Raw genomic sequence first — 21,361 nt, 5'->3', positions numbered from 1 at the left:
ATTTGTCTAAAACTAAAATGTATAAACTAAGTATTCAAAAATCATGTGAACTAAAATAATAGGCTACAAAATTAGGGGAACGTTTAGCAGAAATACAGCTGCAAAATGAAGCAACAATAAAATTTTTCTTTCATTTTCTGTTATTGGTATATTTGATAATATTTCATTACCTGAACTTTCTTTAAAACTAAAATACTTGTTTGATTTTTTTTATGTATTAACTTAAAATATGAAGGCAATAAATATTCTCTATAAACATTTTACTTTGTTCAGAAAGGTATAAAGAAGAAATTAAGGACAGTCTTTAACTTCAGCACCCAGAGATTTCTATTACACGTACAAATATATGATGATAATATAGTAATTTATGTAGCTCTTTTTTTTCCTACATATTAACTTATGTCTTCTTACTTTTCTGCTTGTCTGGCTGCTTTCCTTCATTTTTGACTCAGTGAGGAAATACTGTACTATTTCTTTCTTTAAGAAAAAAGAAGTAGAAGGTATGACAAGTAAACAGTAAAATAAAAACCTATATATATAGTGTTTACCATACCAGAATATGAACTCCATAAAAGCTACGGCATTGATTTTTAGAGTGGTTTATTCCCATTATATCATTTATGTTGAAAATGTTCAATACATGTTTTCAGAATTAATGAATTGATGTGTTGACTCATTTACTACTTTTCCAATTAAAATATCTAGGGGTGCACAACGTTTTAGGAAAGTTTTGACAGAATATTAAGGGAGAATATTTACTCTTTTCCAAATCACGTGTAAATTAGTAGAGTCTCCTTATAAGACAGTGAATAATCATTATCAGGACTTTAAGTTACAGGTATCAGCTAGACGGGTTTTTCGTCAATTTTTTTTATTTTTTATTTTTTACTTAATGGTAATACTACACAATTATTAGTTCTTTGCCAGCAACCTTCCTCTTATAACCACTTCATAGTTCTGAGAAATACTGGAGAACCTCCTCTTCCTTCCACACTCTCTTAAATGGATGAAGGCTGGCCATGGTGGCTCATGCCAGCACTTGGGGAGGCTAAGCCAGGTGGATCATTTGAGTTCAGGAGTTTGAGACCAGCCTGGGCAACATGGTGAATCCCCATCTTTTCTGAAAATATAAAAATTAGTCAGATGTGGTGGCACCTGCCTGTGATCCCAGCTACTCAGGAGCTAAGACATGAGAATTGCCTAAGCCTGGGAGGTGGAAGTTGCAGTGAGCCAAGATCGCACCCCTGCACTTCGGTCTGGGAGATGAAGAGAGAGATTCCATCTCAAAAAATAAAAATAAAAAGGCGGGGGGATATAAAACATAGTCTCCCATGATCAGACTCTGCAAGTAGTACCTGTTCAGTACTTCTCTATATTTGTGATGACTTGTTTCCCTTTTTTGTACCCCAAAATAAATAGTAACGGCATTCAATAACGTTTTCTTTCTTATTTGGATAACAAGTGGTAGCCTTCTATTTTCTAAATGAATTATGTTAAAATACAAAGTTTATAAAAATGTTATGGCATGGTTAATATTTAGAATCTTTTTTTTTTTTTTTTTTTTTTTTTTTTTTTTGCGATGGAGTTTTGCTCTGCTGCCGAGTCTGGAGTGAAGTGGTAGGATCTTGGGTCACTGCAACCTCTACCTCCTGGGTTCAAGTGATTCTTCTGCCCAAGCCTCCCAAGTAGTGGGGACTACAGGCATGTGCCACCATGCCCGACTAATATTTATATTTTTAATAGAGACAAGGTTTCACCATATTGGCCAGGATGGTCTTGATATCTTGACCTTGTGATCTGCCCACCTTCGCCTCCCAATGTGCTGGGATTACAGGCATGAGCCACCATGCCTGGCCAAGATATAAACATTTTTATTCTCTTTCCTTTAACATAACTTTTATATATTATCTTATGTGAATTGCATGGCCTAACACCATGTTTTCTTTAGTATGGTTTGAATGTTCCATATGCTCAGCACTAAATAAAGCATTGCCACATGTTAAAGAGCAAAAAGGTCCCTGGGTTCTTCAGGAAGACTATTCCTCAATCATTCCTTAGCACAACAACTGTCATGCAGGTACCATCCATGGTACAATGTTTGGCCCTAGGTTTCCCAGGAGTGCTTTGTTTCTTTAAAGGATAACACATTACAAAATTCTAATTTTGAATTATAGTTCTGCTCCAAAAAGAGCCATCTAATTGGGAATCAGAAAGCAGTTATATCTGAGAACTTAGGAAAATGGTAGGGAAAAGCCTCATGGTGTTAGTAAGTAGCATGCGTAATCACCTCCTGGTCATTGGTTAGTATTGCCATTAGCAAACATTGCTTCATAGGCGGTAATATGACATGATACATGGCCTGTCCTAGAGCCAGTAACATGCCCCCTTTGTCAACACCTGATGATTTGAAAATCACACATTATTCTGACATTTTAATAGTTGTATCTGGAATGTAACTAAAGATTCTAGTAGTGCATTTTCTTGGACAAGCCTAAAACACAGAAGACAGGTGTTGTATTGAGATATATACATTTTATAATATTTGGGTATAAAAAATAGGAAATAATCTACAGAAAAAATATTCACCAGAGAGCTATTCTGCAGGGCTTGTCTGTGGGTTACAACAGTGTTGAATATAAAGCACAAATCAGTTGGGGCCAGTAAAATGTGACTAGCAATGTGATTTACAGTCTCTTCATAGATGTTGTGTATCTTGAATTGGGCAATTAATCTGGGCATCCAGATTCAGGGAATCCTGTCTTCTTAAAAAAAAGAAAAAAAAAATCTATGTATCAGATTACATGGTGACGGGAGGGAAAATGCTCTAGGAAGGGGTAAGATTTTTCAGCTCTTATTCAAAACTACGTACACTGGAAAATCATAATGAGTCACTGCGTTGATCCAGATTAAGTAAGTGGAAAAGACATCAAATGTCAATGATTTTGTAGTGAAAGAGCATATCATGTTTACTTCATAGCTGAATCAAAGCTTTCTTAGGAAACATACCCTGAAGTTGCCTTCCCTAACTCAGTCTGTCCAAGGGCAGACTGCCCTCCTTGATAAGTTTCAACCAGTCAGTTTACTCAGAGGAAAAATAAAACAAAATGAAACAAAACAAGACCCATTTCCACAGATCATTTGTGGTTTAAACCTTTTAAACCCACCCGTCTTTCCTTTTTTTCAATGAGACAATCTACACTATTGACCTTCTCTACGTATAAGTAACTTCAGCTCTGCTCTGCTATCTCAGAGTAATTCTGAGTTGTTATTTATTTGAAAATTTTCACCTCTTAGTTATTCTGAGTAATTATTTGAATATATGCATGAATAATTTTTAAGTGGCCCACAAAGAGAGAAATATGTGTAAACCAAGAAATGAAGCTTTTGGAGGTGGAGGTTAGCAGGAACATGGTTGGTAAATATTTTATAAGTAATTACTGTGTACATTGTGTGCACTGTGTGTGGATCTGGGCAATTTTCCCTATCGTGACTCATATAAGCAATGATGTGTATCTTCTCATGAAGTTAGGCTATCTGTGCCTGCCACATAGGTAGCATGTCTGAAGATGACAGAGAATAGAACACAGTGTATCTAGTAACACAGTGAATCAGTCACAGAATTTAAATCAAGTTTGCACTTTATTTTTCAAGTCAACAATGACATGCATAATTCTCCATGTGTATTTCACATGTAATGAGAAGAGTTCGCAGAAACAGAAAAATATGTTTATGGCAGTATGACCTAGTGGAAAAAGATCATCTAGAGCAAGTTTTTAAACCCTAGCTTAATTTTCAACTTACTGCATGATCTTGGAAAAATAACATATTTCTCTGAACCTAAGTTTCTTCATGTGTAAAAAAGAAAGAAGGATAATTAACCCATAGATTTTTGTTCATAATAAAGTTAGATGATATTAAAAGACTTTGGTACAACCATGCTCAATACATAATAATTTTCACTATTACATCTTTAACATTTTTCCCTAATATATACTGTTTAAAGCATTTAAAATTCATGTTATTGTTCTGTATTACTTAATTCAACTTAAGGAATCTATAGAGAAAGTACCCTGATAATTTTTTAAATTTTTATATCTATTATTACATGTGCATATTGGCATAAGGTATATTTCTGATAGTATTCTCTTATCTGCTCATTGCCTTATCACTACCTGTTCCTCGAAGCCTAGCTAATCCTTTTTTTCTATTTATCCAAATTGCTAATGCTGACATAGCTAATAAAGATCATATTCTGTAGCTATTTGATTAGCAAACATTAGAAAAAAGGAATAACCTGACTGGTTCAGCAAAAATAAATAACTGATCTACACTTGGTATTGCCTTTATCTTGTATACAGTTTGTCAAAGATATCATGAATGTCTCATTTTTGAGGCACTTTTAAATAGTTGAGAATTAAATGTCATGTCTCATTATTGCTTGATGTGATAAGAATTTTATTCCAAAGACCATCTTAGTAATAAGACATATTTATTCAAGTGTGTATGTGTGTGTAAGCATATTAGTTTTGTACGTCCAATACATTCATTATCAGAAAGCTCTGTTTTTGAAACATACACTATTAAACAGTATTTACTAGTATTAAAGTTCAATCGGAAATCCATTTAATGTGTCATGCAAAATGTCCTTTATTTGTCACACATTTAAATTCACTAAGATAGAAGACTCAATATTTTTTTCTACCTGAAGGGGAGAGAGGTTAGGTGACACAGTGAATTAACTTTAAAGCTGTCTCTTTTCATCTCTAAAGACCTGAAGGTCACATTTACTTATATTGACTTACAAATGGGAAGTATAGTGGTTCCAGAGATCACCCATGTACCACACAAATTGCCAATCATGGAGATCTACACTCAGGAGAGTCCCAAAACAACAACAGAAAATGCCATAGATAAAAAATATACTACATCTTTACAAGGAGGTTTTTATACGAGGCATGATGAGTTCCAACCGTATTTCTTAATGCCCTCCATAATGTTACACAGTGATAAGGCTTAGTAATCCTTTCTCCATTTATTCTTTTCTTTTAATTTATTGAGAAAACTATGAAATAAGAAAACCAAGTAAGCTAGTCAAGGTCAAGGTCAGAGAGTAAATTAGACCAAGACTTGGAGCCATTTTGTCCCCTAAATCTCATAGCCGAAGTTGGTAGAATCACTGTAACACTCTGAAAATATCTGCTTTGTTGATTTCTCTGTCATACATGCCTACATTTTGGAGGCATATGGTTTCTCTATTGTGCTTTATTTAAATTAGCACTAAATTTTAAAATCTAATTATAGTGTAAAATATTAATAGACCATATAATCAGGTTGAATATTTATAAATGCAGGCAAAATAAAAATATCACTTAAGCAGTTTTAAAGTATATAGCTTTAGAAGATATGAAATACAATGATATTGGAGCTAATTTCAGTTTCTGAACACTGAATCCCTACTTTCTGTTCTTTGTGACTCCTGAATATTATAAAGTGTCCTTAAGTAACCTGGCTTACAATATGATCTCTTTACAGAGCCATCTCAAGTGTGCAGGAACTGGGAAGATTACCCTACGCATCATAATTTAGATATATTCTCTTCCAAAGACAGTTTTTTGAGGCTGACTCAGGAAATTGAGTGGTGAATAGAGAAGGTGGTTTAAATTTTCAAGCTCATACAAGCTGTAGCCAGCGAATAACATTTTCTCCCCATCCAAACCCACACAACAACCCCCATCAGAAGAACAGAGGATTCCATTCCTTCCATACATTTTTTTTTCTCAGGAAATAATTGTTTTAGAATGTTCTTATTGCTTTCTTTGAGGTGTTTTCATTTATTCAAACAAAGAGATGAGACAATGTGATTTTTTTCTGCTTATCCATCCCTTACTATCTTTATATATGTTTCTGCCCTTTAATCATTTCAAACGAGAAATTGATAGCTCAAAGCAAATAAGGCCATCATTATCCAATGGTGCTCATCTTAAGATAAATTAGCCATTGGACCTGGTGGCTCAAGCCTATAATCTCAGAACTTTGGGAGGCCAAGCGGGGAGAATTACCTGAGGACAGAAGGTCGAGACCATCCTGGCCAACATGGTGAAACCCCATCTCTACTAATACAAAAAGTAGCCAGGTGTGGTTGCTGGTGCCTATAATCCCAGCTACTCAGGAGGCTGAAGCATGAGAATTGCTTGAACCCAGGAAGTGGAAGTTGCAGTAAGCCAAGATCATGCCACTGCTCTCCAGCCAGGGTGACAGAGCAAGAGTCTGTCAAAAAAAAAAAAAAAAAAAAAAAAAGCATATGCTGTTCTAAAAAGTTAACATATGGCAATGTTAATAGCAAAAATTGCTATGCTACAGAATATTGAAAGACAGATTGAATATCTACATTTCCACTCTAGTAATATGACTATATATTTATAAATTAGAAATACATCTATTGTTTTCGTGGTACAAGATAACCTGAATGAAGCTGCTCTCTACATTCTGAGTATGCAGAAATATCTGGTGGGTGACCTTTTTAGTTTTAAACTATAAAGACAAAAGCTACAAGTCAAGACAGGTTGAGAAAGAGATTATAGATGTTAGGTAGATAGATTATAGATAGGACATAGATATATAATCCTTCAACACAAGTGTGATACTTCCATATTTCTTACATTGTGATTTATCATCCTATATGTTAATAGAAATTGTCTCTCCAGTCTATATTATTACATATCAATTTCTTAACAAGTTTTTACTTCATACCTACATTTCCTTAGTTACAATTATTTTTCTGGCAATTTTATCAAACATAAATTTATTTTGCTCCAAAGACCCACAGTTAATTTGTAAATTATTTATTCCAAAAACCTTGCTATTTTCTCTTCTACCACTGATTATGTTTTCAAGCTCCACACATTGCATAACCTCACATTTTCAGAGCCTGGTTGTTTCAAAACTGTTTTAAAATGTTTTTATTGGTTTGTGTTTACTCTTCTTCCTTCTCTCTATGTTCATAAATCTAGTTTAAATTATTTATAAAAACTCAACTGGTAAAGTTCTTTGCATATTCTGCTCTAAAATAAAATTATGCTGAAACACATATCTTAAAAATTTAAATCCCATTACAATAATTTCCCTAACACAAACCCTAATAACATATTTACAACTATAAAACTCAAAGACATTGGAAACATTCCCATAAAACAAGATACATTTATTTTGAATGTGACTATAACAAATTCTCTTAAGACTAGAGCCAAATATATTGTACTGTGATTCTTCCACTTACAAAACTGAAAGGATGCAAAATTTCTAAATTTCTAAAATCTATTTCATCTATATTACATCCAGTGTTTATTTGAGCTGTGTTGCTGGCCACAAAAGTGATTTATTTTCTCTGAAATGAAAATAAGAAACTTATGCAATACAGAAAAGACATTTAGTTCACTTTGTTTCCTTAGATTCATAGTCAACATAGTAATTGCTTTTCAGTTCTTTTTCCAATGTTTTCACAGTATTACTAAGAAATAAAAGACAAACTTTTGTTATTATGTATGCCTTCATTTGTGCGCTCTTATTCAATTATACTATCAAACTAATGTGCTATCAGAGTAATAGGCTATCAGAGTAATGTGCTTCTGAGTTTCAGGCTTTAAATTTCAAATTAAGTTACATAATTTCTACCTTGCTCAGAAATACATACATATATACGTATGTATGTATATTATATATATATATTAGGTTTAATTAAACACGCACCCACACACACACACACACACACAATTTCTGAAAAGTTGCCTTTTAAGCACATTTGTATCATAAAAACCACTCTGCTTAAACTCCCCATTTTTACATGCCATGATGCAGAAATCTAGATAATTGATTGCAAACTTTTCAGACAATTTCAGATGATCTTCCATTTCTAAAATATGCAGATTAATTCATTGCTAGTGTCCTTTTTTAGAATTTTTTCTTTTTTTATTAAAATACATTCATATTTAAATCTTTTGAATTATGTATTCACTGGAGTTATCTATTTGAGTCATTAATAATTGTTCTTTTTGTTTTTCCTTACTATATTAGAGATCAGGGTTATCCTTTTAAAAAAGTTACTTGCTGAATCTTCTAAAAATCTGTGATAATAGTTTAAAAGCATGATTATTGGCCTTATACAGACTCCATTTTTGTATTGTTTTCTTTAAAACATTCATAATTAGTTAAGTATAATTATTTTATTAGAATTGTCTTAATTGGATTTGTCCTAATAAAGGTGGCAAATAAATACCTGAGTCTACTTAATGACTTGTTCGTTTCCTATGAGTTAGATTACACAGTAAAGACCATTTTCATCAAATATTTTATGCACTATTTCCTTCAGGTCTCTACATTTTCCTCAAACGGGAAACTTCTTGATGAAATACAAATAATTTTGATTTACAATGATACCTAGAGAGAATTTACTTTTCTCTTGATATACATACCTCATTCTGTACTATACACAGCTTTAGAGAAATAATTCATTAATAATAAAATATCAGTGATCCAAATGACAAATAATTATGACTTCTCACTTTCCTAGTTATAGAACATTGCAGAGAGTGACAAGGTGGGTTTAGACACAAACGTAAGTTGACATGTTGTTGTATATAAACTGTGTCACAAATAGAGACTTTTAAAAACGTGAGGATGTCAGAGTTACGTGGCCATGTAGGTTAGATTTTTGTGCATCTACTCAGCTTTGCAGTTTCAGAAATATTTTTCGAAGATGAAAGACAGTATCACCCTTGAATTTCATTTGTGTGGAACTATTAGTTAAGTTCAAGTAATTCATTTACTCTTCTCTATTATTTTTTGAATATTCTTCTAATCCAAAATTATGGATTTTCTGTGGTATTCTAAATGAGTTTTGCTAGATGACTGGCTATAGAATTTAATATACTAAGTAGAGTTTCTAAATTCCCTCTTTTAGAGAGCTTGCTTCCCTTTTAAGAAAGATCTTCAATGTTTCATGCCAAAATAGGGAGTGCTTTTGAGAATTTTGTGTGGGTGAGTAGAATAAGAAACCTATTTAGCTGAGTGCAATTATTGGATTAAAGTAGTTTATCAAATAATGAACCAGAACTTCCAGAGGCATTTTCTTTCATTCTTATCACTACCTAAAATTATAATTTATGCCAACCCCCAGTATAATGTATAGTTGCTTACAATGGAGAATTTTTTCTGTTCATAGCTGTAGCCCCAATAACTACAATAGTTCTTGACATAGTACAAACTAAAGAGTTTTCAAATGTTAAATAAGCAAATCTTTGGCACAAGAGGACAACAGGGCTCAGATATCCAGATTTCCAAAAAGAATCTTATTTACATATATTTCATAGCAATGTTGAATGTGTTTCTTTTAGTATTACATTTCTAAATCTCGTGTTTTTTCAAAAATACTATTTCTCCCTTTTCTCTAGGTTTAAAGACAGCTTTGTTTCTTTTCTGTGCAAAACAAAGTTTCAAATTCTGATGACAAGTGCAAGAGATTTAGAGCCAGAAAAACTCGTATTTGAGTAAGAGCTTTATTCCTTGTTTCTCATACAATATTGGGAAGTCTGTTCACCTCCCCAAGAGCCTCAGTTACAATGTCGGTAAAATTGGAAATAGGAATCCTTGCTCAAGCTACACCATAGAATCAAGAGAACGAGAAAAGTTTGAAATTGCTTTGCAAACACTAGAGACTTATGTCTGTGTCTTTTTTTTCTATCAAATCAACTAAGAAAACATTGTTCTGAAACATTATGGAAGAGAGCTTCAATAATGGCATACAATTGTACTGGATTCATAATTAGAATAGCTGGAATATTAAATTTAAATTCACCAAGGTCTTCTCTAATTCTGTATAAACATTTCTACTAATTATTCTACTAACATTTTATACAGTTTCTCTCAGTGTTATTGGAAAACACTGAAAAAGATAGGGACTTTTCTATCAAAAGGTTCAAACTCTAACTAGAAAGAGACAATAGGAAATGAAATAATAGTAAAATAAAGATAAAATTTGTCCTGCATGACATTATTATATAATTTAGAAAAAAATGAGAATAGTCATTTTTCTCCCCAGTATTTTTCAAGTCCAAATAAATAATAAAGTAAATAACTAATTATATGATAATTATAATAATAAATTTAAAAATCTCCCCAATAAGGGAATTTTAAATATAAATAACTAGTACCGGACACTAAAGGTAGGAAACACTGAAATTCCATGAATTTTAAATAATTTCAGGTCGGATGTGGTGGCTCAAATGTATAATCCCAGCACTTGGGGAGGCCGAGGCAGGAGGATCACTTGAGATCAGGAATTCGAGGCCAGCCTGGCTAACGTGGTGAAACTCCATCTCTACTAAAATTAAAAAAAAAAAAAATTAGCTGGGCATATTAGTGTACACATATATTCATAGCTCCTAGGGAGGCTGAGGCAGAATTGCTTGAACCTGGTGGGTGGAGGTTGCAGTGAACCAAAATTGCAGCAGTGCACTCCAGCCTGGGTAACAGAGCAAGACTCCTTAAAAAAAAGAAGAAGAAAAAATAGTAAAAAAAAAAAAAAAAAGGAAAAATGTAATTTCAAAATGCCATTGTATTTATAATAAATGATACATGGAAGGTACTGAATTCAACCGATTTTTTTCCCCTGAAAATGAGGCAAGGGCTATTAAAAGAGGTAGATTAGCTATTGGGTCAAACAAATATCGCGTGTTTTATGAGAATGAGGGATGATAATAGTGGTAAATAAACACTTGAACACCACTTGACTTTTCCTTGGTGAAATTTAGAGTGCTGCTTAGGTTGTCTCAGAGTCACGCACAGCAATACTAGGCCAGAGGGTTTTGGTGACTTAGGATAGTATTTTGTAAAGTGTTTTTCCGTTACCTGTATAGAGATTTGACAGAATTGTTGGGCCACTGTTCTAATTAAGATATGGCTAGTTATCTAGTACCGAGTGTGTTGAGTGCCCCCCACAATTCACAGGCTGAAATCGTATGCCCCAATATGATTATATTTGGAGATACAGCCTCATTTATCTCATTAAGTTTAAACAAGGCCATAAAGTTGAAGCCTTAATCCAATGTACTGTTGTTCTTAACGGAAGAGGAGGACATGAGGACACAGAAAGGGTGGAGTTTTCATCAACAAAAGATTCCTCAGGAGAAACCAAACCTGTTTAAGCCTTGATCTTGCATTTCAAACTTCTGAAAAGTGAGAAAATAAATTTGTGTTGTTCAAGCCACCCAGTCTGTGGTATTTTGTTGTGATAGCCCTAGCACAGTTGAACAGTACACTGTAATATTAGAAGCTGAGGTTGTCTTCAAAAGCAGATGAAAAAAGGCAGCGAGACCAAGAACACAGGACAGCTGTGTCCGTAGGCTTGAGAATATATCCAGCAAGATGGCCCCTCCCTAGGAGCAACAAAAGTGATGGAAAAAGGCCGGGCGCGGTGGCTCAAGCCTGTAATCCCAGCACTTTGGGAGGCCGAGGCGGGTGGATCATGAGGTCAACAGATGGAGACCATCTTGGTCAACATGGTGAAACCCCGCCTCTACTAAAATTACAAAAAATTAGCTGGGCACGGTGGTGCATGCCTGTAATCCCAGCTACTCAGGAGGCTGAGGCAGGAGAATTGCCCGAACCCAGGAGGCGGAGGTGGCGGTGAGCAGAGATTGCGCCATTGCACTCCAGCCTGGGTAACAAGAGCGAAACTCCGTCTGAAAAAAAAAAAAAAAAAAAAAAAAAAAAAAGTGATGGAAAGATTTCAAACAGAGCACAGAGGAGAAGGTAGGGTATGAGAGCAAGGAGCTGACATAATCGGATTTTCAGTTTAAAATTCCATTTTTTGGACTGAAGTTTAAGAAATTGATTAAAGATAAAAGGCATGAGTGGAGTATCGGGAGCATATTGCAGAAGAGTGATTAAGAAATGCTGTCCTGCATTTTTCTGTTAGCATCAGGAGAGAAAAGTAGGTGAAGAGGAGGGACATTGAAGAAGTAGCATCAATAGGCCTTGTCAATGAATTGCCCAGGAGTCTTATGGACTAGAAGATATCAATCTCTAGGACGCTGGCTGTCGATCCACTGAGTTTGGGGCCATGCCATCAGCTCTGTTCTTACCCCTTTGATCGCTTTACCCTGGTGTATATTTACTTCCAACAACCAGCACTTTTATTCTCTTTATTTTTATTCATATGGGTATAAAGTAGGTGTATATAATTATGGGCGTATACATTTCTAGGGTACATGAGATATTTTGATACAGCCATACAATGTGTCAAAAATCACATCAGTGTAAATGAGGTATCCATCACATCACTTCAAGCATTTATTATTTCTTTGTGTTAAAAACATTCCAATTATATATTTTTAGTCATTTAAAAATTAACAATAAGTTTTTGTTGGTGGTAATCACCCTGTTATGCATTAAATAGCAGATCTTATTCATTGTTTTTATTTTTTGTACCTATTGACCATCTCAGTTTTCTCCTCCCCACTGCAGTTCCCAGCCTTCAGTAACCATCACTCTAAGTTCTATCTCCATGAGTTTAATTGTTTTAATTTTTGACTCCTATAAATGAGTGAGAACATGCAAAGTTTGCCTCTCTGTGCCTTACTTATTTCACTTAATATAATGTCCTCCAGCTCCATCCATGTTGTTGTGAATGACAGGCTCTTATTCATTTTTAGGGCTGAATAGTACTGCATTGTGTATGTGCAGCACATTTTCTTTATCCATATTTCTGTTGATGGACACTTAGTTTATTTCCAAATCTTATCCATTGTGAATACAGCTTTAATAAACATGGGAGTGCAGATATCTTCAGTATACTGATTTTTTTTTTTTTTTAGGTACATACCCAGCAGTGAGATTGCTGGGTCATATGACAGTTCTCTTTTTTGTTTTTTGAAGGACCTCCATACTATTTTCCATAGTGGCTGTATTAATCTACTTTCCCACCAACAGCGTTCAAGCATTCACTTTTCTCTACAGCCTTGCCAGAATTCATTATTTCCTATCTTTTGGATAAAAACCATTTTAAATGGGGTGAGATAATATATCATTGTAGTTTTGATTTGCATTTCTCTCATGATCAGTGATGTTAAGTCCCTTTTCATATGCCTATTTGCCACTGGTATGTCTTCTTTTAAGAAATGTCTATTCAGATATTTGGCCTATTTTAAAATTGGATTATTAAATTTTTTTCCTATTGAGATATTTCAGCTCCTTATAACTGGTTATTAATTTCTTTCTTTTTTTGCCATTAAAGAAAATGGTAGAAATACATTTTTACCACAGTATATCTGTGTGTGCACTTGCCATTATATACTGACTGGGGCTATCTTCAGTGTGTTTGCTGTAATTAACATTAAAAAGAGCTTTGTATAGTCTCTACATGTGTCCTGCTGCACATGTGTAAATTTTCACTCATTATACACCTCACAATGGCATTAATGGCTCAGAGAATATGTAAATCCCAAACAAACAAAAAAGACCAGTTGTCTTCTAAAGTGCTTTCATCTATTTAGATTAATAAAAGTGACACCTAAAAGCTTATTAAATATCTTTTTGTGTTGTCAGATGTATTCAGCTGTCTTAATTTTTACCAATCTGATTGGTTTTAAAATAAATTCCACTGGATTTTTCTATTTGACTTATTAACATTCTTTCTAATATTTATGGGCTATAGTTGTTTCTTTTATTACATACATTGTTACATCATTTGGTCACTTTTTTTAATGCCGATAATTGTGCTTAACAGTGGAGACAGGAAGGAATAACAAACAAACAGCCAACCAATATTTCATTTAAGTCTGTGAAATGCTATGCAATTGCTGAAGAGTGATTTACTCCTAATTATGTGGTCACTTTCAAAATAGGTGTAATGTGATACTGAGAAAAATGTATGTTCTGTGGACCTGAGGTGAAGAATTCTATGGATATTCACTGAATTTACTTGTTGCAGGTCTGAGATCAATTCATAAATGTCCCTGTTAATTTTCTATGTTGTTAATCGGTCGAATATTAACAATGTGGTGTCAAAGTCTGCTGCTATTATTGTGCAGGAGACCAAGTCTCTTTATAAGTCATTGAGAACTTGTCTTATGTATCTGGGTGTTCCGATATTGGGTGCATATATATTTATGATCATTGACTCCTATTGTTGTATTGATCCTTTTACCATTATATAATGTCTTTCTTTCTTTTTCTTAGTCTTCGTTTCTATTAAAGTCTATTTTGTCAGAGACAAAAGTTACAACTCCTGTTTTTTTTTTTTTTTTTTTTTTTTTTTTTTTTTTTTGCTCTCCATTTGATTGGTAAGTCCTCTACCAAAGCTTTGTTTTGAGTCTTTGTGTGTCCTTGCTTATGAGATGGATCTGGATACAGTGTATCAATGGGTTTTAACTTTTTATTCAATTTTCCTTTCTGTGTCTTTGATTGGGGCATTTAGTCCATTTAAAATTAGGATTTATATTGATATTTGTGAGTTTAATATTGTCATTTAATGCTAGCTGGCTATTTTGCCCATTAGTTGATATAGATTCTTCATTGTGGAGATACTCTTTACCTTTTGGTAAGTTTTTGGGATGACTGATACTGGTTGTTCCATTCTGTATGGTGCTTCTTTCAGAAGCTCTTGTAAAGCAGGCCTGGTGGTGGTGAAATCTCTGAGTGCTTGCTTGTTCATGAAAAATTTTATTTTTTCTCCATTTATAAAGCTCAGTTTGGCTGGATATGAGATTCTGGGTTGAAAATTCTTTTCTTTGAGGATATTGAATATTGACCGCCACTCTTTTCTAGTTTGCAGGGTTTCTGCTGAGAGATCTGCTGTGAGTCTGATAGGCTTCACTTTATGGGTAACCTGACCCTTCTCTCTGGCTGCCCTTAGAATTTTCTCCTTTATTTCCTGGTGAACCTACTGATTATGTGTCTAAGAGTTGCTCTACTTGAGGAATATCTTTGTGGTGTTCTCTGTATTACCTGGAGTTGAATATTGTCCTGCCTTACTAGGTTAGGAAGGTTTTCCTGAGTAATACCCTGAAGAATGTTTTCCAGCTTGGATTCATTCTCTTCATAACAATCAGATACACCTGTCAAACGTAAATTAGGTCTTTTTACATAGTCCCATATTTCTTGGAGACTTTGCTCATTCTTTTTTACTCTTTCTTCTCTAATCTTGTCTTCTTGTTTTATTTCATTAAGTTGGTCTTCAACCTCTGATATCCTTTCTTCTGGTTGATCAATTTGACTGTTAAAAACTGTGCATACTTTGCAGAGTTCTTGCATTGTATTCTTCAGTTTCATTAATTCACTTATATTCCTCTTTAAATTGTCTATTCTCTTTAGGATTTCATCAAACCTTTTCTCAAAGTTCTTTGTTTCTTTGCATTGGGATAGAACATGTTCTTTTAACTCACAGAAGTTTCTTATCATCCGCCTTCTGAAGCCTGCTTCTGTTAATGGAATGCATTTGTTCGCCATCAGGCCTTATTCCGTTGCTGATGAGGAACTGTGATCCCCTGTAAGGGGAGAGGCATTCTGATTTTGGGTATTCTCAGCCTTTTTAGGCTGGTTTCTTCCCATCACTGTAAATTTTATCCATCTGTCATCTTTGTAATTACTGACTTTCTAATTAGGTCTCTGAGTGGATGTCCAACTTGTTGATTCCCAGTGCTGGAATCTGAGCAACCCACTGTGCCAGCTAAAACAGCGGTGTTAAGATTGATGGTGATTTTCTGCCTGGGAATCTCTGATCTGGCTTCCTTCTTGAGTCCATCCTTCAATCAGCTGAATAGGCAACTCTGCCTTCCTGGAGCTCCAAACATCAACCAAAGGGGTCCCAGTCCCGTTTACTCTGCACCAAGAACGGCTGCACCAGCCACCAGAGTTGCGCTGGTGTCAGATGGATAGTTTGCAAATCTTTTTCCCATACTATGGGTTATATGTTCACTTTTTGATTGTTTTCTTTGCTGTGCAGAGCTTTTTGACTTGATTTAAGTCTTTAATCTGGTTTGAATTGATTTTTGTATATAATGAGAGATAAGGGTCAGTCTAGTTTTATTCTTCTACATATGGCTATCCAGTTTTCCAAGAATGATTTATTGAAAAAACTGTCCTTTCCACAATGTATGCTATTGACACTGTTGTCAAAAATGAGTTCACTGTAGATGCATGGATTTATTTCTGGGCTCTCTCTTTGGTTCCATTGTTCTGATTTTATGCTAGTATCATGCTGTTTGGGTTATAATAGCTCTGTAGTACAATTTGAAGTCAGGCAAAATGATTCCTCTAGTGTTCTTTTTATTTTCTTTTCTGAGGGGTACCCTCAGGATAATGGAGGATCCCTTAAAATCAATACACTCCTCGTAATTTTTAGGTGCAACTTTATATAACTCCCAAGAAATAAGGCTGACTTAAGCATTGACCAGCTCAACTCAAGGAACACAACAGGTCAACTTTCTCTTCAGCTTTCTAACCTTTCTAGTCATATAGCTCCCTAAGGGTTTTATGACTCTCTTTTTTGGGGCTTTAGTTGCATTTCATGAATTATGTATTATAGTATAAACAATGCCATACTGGATACTGCGTGCTTGGATTCATCATTAGAATAGTTCACAGAATATAGTATCCTCTGTGAGGTCTTTATTTACCTTAGTCCAAAATGTTTTTATTTTTGAGATGGAGTCTTGCTCTGTCACCAGGCTGGAGGGCAGTGGCTCAATCTCAGCTGACTGCAACCTCTGCCTCCCAGGTTCAAGCAATTCTCCTGCCTCAGCCTCTCATAGCTGAGATTACAGGCATACACTACCACACCCAGCTAATTTTTGTATTTTTAGTAGAGGTGGGGTTTCACCATATTGGCCAGGCTGGTCTGAAACTCATGACCTCAACTGATCCATCTGCCTCGGTTTCCCAAAATGTTGGGATCACAGGAGTGAGCCACAATGCCCAGCCAAAGAATTGTTTGCATTTCTTAAAACAATGATGTAACTAGTTGCCTATCAAATGTCAAATTATTAGGTATCACTGAGACTGAAAAGAAAATTGCAATGCTACTCTTAGTATTTTCTTTCCATTCATTCAACCAGATGACTGGTTGCATATTTATAATTTATTTATGCCAATTTATGATTTCTGTAATAGTAAAGTTTTCTATAATTGATGCATGAAAACAGGCATGTTAAAACAATAATGATTACCAGGAACTGAAACATCCAATAACGTTTTGAACTTCCCTTGTTAAAAAATCATGTTAGCTGTGATCGTATAACCTTATAAGTCCCCCAAAATTACTTTAGCTCTTGGACGATTGCAGATAATAATTGCAATAAAGAATAAATAATATTTATTATTGCACATAATCCTAATTTGTGCTCAAGCGTGCACACACACACACACACACATTTTTTTTATTTTGCATTAGTTCACTCCATAGGCAGGTGGCAGTTATATCTTTAAAAGATCTTCCTTGTCTGTCCAGTCCTGCTACCTCAGTATTCAGCAAAAAAAAAAAAGAAAAAATAGATGTTGAAAAGATAAAGGATTTTGTAACCATATCATCCCCATTTTATCATTCTTACCTCCAGATCCCAGACTTTTTGCAATATAATCTCTTCCAATTCAGACAGCACAGAGGTCCAACACTCTGTGATGTTGTTATGCTTGTTTATATTTTATTCGTATTAGCCACTGTTTGCCACAGGGTTTCATAATGGCATTGTATATAGATATACAGGTTACATGTGAACCCATCATTTGAACCTCTGGATATAGGAGAAAAAGTTCCTGACCTGTATTATACATCAATAACAGTTGTTACTTTAACTGTTGATTTCGTCTGTTAAGAATCTCAATTCTAAGAATGTTATATAATTTTTTAAATAAATTAATTAATAATTTTTAGAGAAGTTATAGGGTTACAGAAAATTGAGCTGATAGTACAGAGAGTTCTAACATATCCACACCCCAGATCCACACATCCCCTTATTATTAATATGTTGCATTAGTATTGTGCATTTGTTAAAATTGATGAGCCTATATTGATACATTAATACTAACCAAAGTCCATAGTTTACATTAGGACTTATGCTTTATGTTCTATGATTCTATGATTTTGACAAATGCATAATGTCATGTATGCAGTATTACAGTGTCATATAGAGTAAGAATAGCTTCAGTGCTCACAAATCCCCTGTGCTTCATCAATTCATCTCTTTCCTTCCACTCCAGGCAACCATTGAGCTTTTTACTGTCTCCATAGTCTTGCTTTTTTCATAATGTCATATAGTTGAAATCATACTGTAGCTTTTTCAGACTGGCTTCTATCATTAAACAGTATACATTTAAGGTTTCTCCATGCCTGTTCATAGCTTGATAAGTCATTTATTTTTATCACCAGATAATATAACACTGTATGGTTGTACCACAATTTGTTTACCCTTTCGTCTATTGAAAACATTTTGATTGTTTTCCAGTTTTTGCCTAACCATTTTTACTTGCAGCCACTTAATTCCACTTTGCAATCAACCTGCTACTAAACCCGTGGAAGAACATGTAATTCCCATTGATGTTGTGCTTCTTCCTGCGTTTTTTGCACTCTGGCAATGCAATATTGTTTTCTTTGGTGAAATCTAGTCTTTGTGGGTGGCGGAAATGCTCTATAATCCATTATTGCAAAACCCCTAAGGTTTTCTCAGATGCAACAATGTTCACAAGGTAAGTGTTACACAAGGTAGTATTATGTATTCCAGACTAGACAAAACTGGGCAAAACTTCAGTTATTTTGTCCTACCCAATATAATGCCTTCACTTCTGCCTATTGTGAAGAATAACCATAACTTCTTTAATCAAGTTCTAATGTCCTCTGGGCAAATGAAAGATTTATCTCATTTCAGACATCTCATATCTCATGTGGAATTTTAGAAAGTTTCATCAGTCAATTGGGCAGCTTTCTTTGATATAGTGGGAAGAGAAGCATAACTTTAGATTTATCTAGAGGGGCTATTGGTTTTTCTGGATGCTCTATCATCAGTCCACAAGATAGATCTTCACTATGCTCATGGATGCTATAAATTCTTCCCCACCTTCCAGTGCTGGTGTCTCCTGCATAGCCATTTCATTAATTTGTTCTGAGGAGCTTCTCTGATTTTATAGGGATGTCTCTGTTATTATCAAAGATATATTATTTATTTTAATTTTTGGACTTATTTTTAAGTGTTTTTACTTCTAATTGCTATGAAGAAGAAAGTTTTAAGGAGTAAATAATGAAATATTTACAAACATTAGATATTTTATTTAGCTTAATAAAATGTATCTCAAATAAATGACTCACAAATAAACAATTTTGCATGTATATCAGCTCTCTTATTTGATTTATGTTTACTCTTGATAGTGGAGTATACTGAACTATATATAATAAATATTAATTTGAAATAAAATATATAAGCTATTCACACAGAGATAATTTCGAGTTAGGGCTATTATGGTATATTAAAGTTAAAATTGCAGATAATCCTCATAATTCAACATTTTAGCTATTACACAAAAAGTCCTATTAGAAAAAATGAAATGTTTAAATGCTATTCAAGAGCCATTCAACAGATCATAATAGAGGAACTTTTAAAAACTGAGGTATAATTTTTATTCACAAAAATGCATAAATGATTTTAAATAAATAGTTTTATTTTTTACAAATATGGACATCTGAGTAATCCACATGCCTATCAGGATGTAGGAGTTCCCTCTGCCCTTTTCACTTCAGTCCTTTTTCTCCAGCAGAGACTACCACTTTTCTGATTTCTACCATCCTTGAATGTTTGCTTGTTTCAAAACATTATATTTATATAATCAGACAGTAGGTACTGTTTTGTATCTAGCTTCTTTTACTCAGCATAAATGTTTCTAGATTAATCTGTGCTTTCAAATGTGTCAGTATTCCATTCCTTTCTGTTTCCAAATAGTATGTCATCATAGGAATTTATCGCAAATGCTTCCCCGGTGTCCTGTTAGATTTTCTCCAAGTTTTGTTTCATGTTGGAGAGTAAACCTCACTCGGTTACTCCATCTTGTTTGGAAGCAGTGGCCTATTTAGCTTTAAGAAAATACTGGTTAAAAATCACACCATGCTCATCATCACAATGGCAATCTTGTGACTTTCAGGTGACACTGTACATCCCAAGCCTATGTTGCTCAAAGATATGGTTGATCCTGGGACATAAGACTGACTTAAGCAAGATCCAGTTCAACTCAGGAATCCCTTTATTTGTGGGGTCCTTTCAGCTTTCATACTTTTTGTTTGTTGTTAATCCATTAGAGGTTATAAAATAAGCAATCTTGAAAACCCAGGTATACTGTATTTGGACACTGATTTGGAATAGTGGAACGTACATATCAATGTAAAAAAGAAAAAAAGATTTTTCATTTAGATCTAGTAAACTTCTATATATTTCTTGAGTTTGTTGACGTTGAAAGGATTTTAACCAAGGATCGAAGTCCTAGGCATCCGTAAGCCCAGAGATGTGGCAACCATGGGATTGTGTCACTTGTATCTCCTTTCCAAATATAGCCTGATCTTCAACTGCAGAGAATTAAGCTAGCCTCTATGTGTTAGCAACCACAGGATCCACTTCAGAATTAAAAAAAAAAGTAAGAAGTGCCAGTCTGGTTTTGTTAGATGAATATATGGCTTAGTGGTGAAGCGTGGGATTTTAGTGTACCTAGCACATTAATAATATGCACTGTACCCATTAAGTAATTTCTCATCCCTGACCCCTCTCCCACCCTCCCACCCTTTCCAACCTCTAATTTCTGTCATTCCACACTCTATGCCCATGTGATTTTAAGCTGAGCTTCACTCTTCCAGGAAATGCCTTTACCAATAAGCTAGTGCAGTGGGGGTCCTAAGGCTGGCCCGCTTCTGCCCAGTGCTGGACACTTCTGTTGGGTTAGGGCTGTGCTCTGGAACTTCTTGCTGAGCTGTTTAAGATGATCAGATCTGCACATGATTAGTCTCCTTGTCCATCCTGCCCTCAAAAACCCAATCCCACTTATCTTACCTTAAGCCCACATCTATTCACTATCTATTGTCTGTGGTATGTCCTATCTGTTCAGCTTCACAAGGAAGTAAAAGGAATGTATACATATGAAGCCTGTAATCTTTCTTCCCGATTTAATTGGGTCCTGCAGGAGGCAGGTGATACTGACCCAGGAAGAGTTAAAAGTGCAAGAAGTTGATTGGGGAGGAAAGATGGCACCTGGGGGGGCGGGAGAGAGAGAGAGAGAGAGAGAGAGAGAGAGAGAGAGAGAGAGAGAGAGAGAGAGAGAGATTGAGAGAGAGTTGAAA

Source organism: Callithrix jacchus, chromosome 21 (assembly GCF_049354715.1).
Source record: "Callithrix jacchus isolate 240 chromosome 21, calJac240_pri, whole genome shotgun sequence".
Classification (NCBI taxonomy): Eukaryota; Metazoa; Chordata; class Mammalia; order Primates; family Cebidae; genus Callithrix; species Callithrix jacchus.
Note: the sequence above shows the minus strand (reverse complement) of the source record.